This window comes from Nannospalax galili, unplaced genomic scaffold (assembly GCF_000622305.1).
Source record: "Nannospalax galili isolate Female #2095 unplaced genomic scaffold, S.galili_v1.0 scaffold903, whole genome shotgun sequence".
NCBI classification, from domain to species: domain Eukaryota; kingdom Metazoa; phylum Chordata; class Mammalia; order Rodentia; family Spalacidae; genus Nannospalax; species Nannospalax galili.
In genome coordinates this window covers 504939-505469 of record NW_008349989.1, presented here as the reverse complement: position 1 = coordinate 505469, position 531 = coordinate 504939, and the positions used below count along the sequence as shown (strand labels likewise).

The 531-nt window shown below is 37.1% G+C and overlaps 1 protein-coding gene across 1 annotated transcript in view; it reads right to left on the bottom strand.

Moving 5' to 3' along the window:
- Positions 1-404: 404 nt before the first annotated feature.
- The window catches only part of App (amyloid beta precursor protein), a gene marked incomplete in the record, with an annotated part of 263474 nt that continues 263347 nt past the window's right edge, over positions 405-531 (bottom strand). Inside the window, 1 exon segment of the mRNA XM_017801687.2 lies at positions 405-531.

Below are 531 nucleotides of genomic sequence, written 5' to 3'. Positions count from 1 at the left end.
GGGTGAATGTCCAAGGTGCGATCGTTTCTCACTAGTCAAAATTGTTACCATAGATTCACAGCAGCACAATGGTGCTCCTCCAAGAATGTGTTTATTTACACAAAACACCATTATATACAAATTGGAGAAGTCTTAAAGGAGGATCTGCCTAGGAACATCCTCTCCATTTCCTTTTTTCTTTCCCCTGTGTGGCTGCCACAATCCGACAAGCAAGGAAACTTTCTTCTTGTATCTGTAATGGATCCATTTCCTTCTTTAACGCCTGCTTTCATTTTCTTTCAATATCACAACATAAAATGTTTTAGACTGGATAAATGCAATCAAATCCACCTCTACCTCACACCCCAAATTATTTTCACTATTCAATGTCCACAATCATCCTTGAAAGAAAAGTCTTGCCAGGGTTATTTTATTTAATTTATTTATGTAATACAGTATATAAAGCTACCATGGCATAAGCAATGATTCTGTACAATCATCCTGCAGAAAATTGTTTTTGGAGAATTCTTGGTAACTTGAGACCAGCAGAGC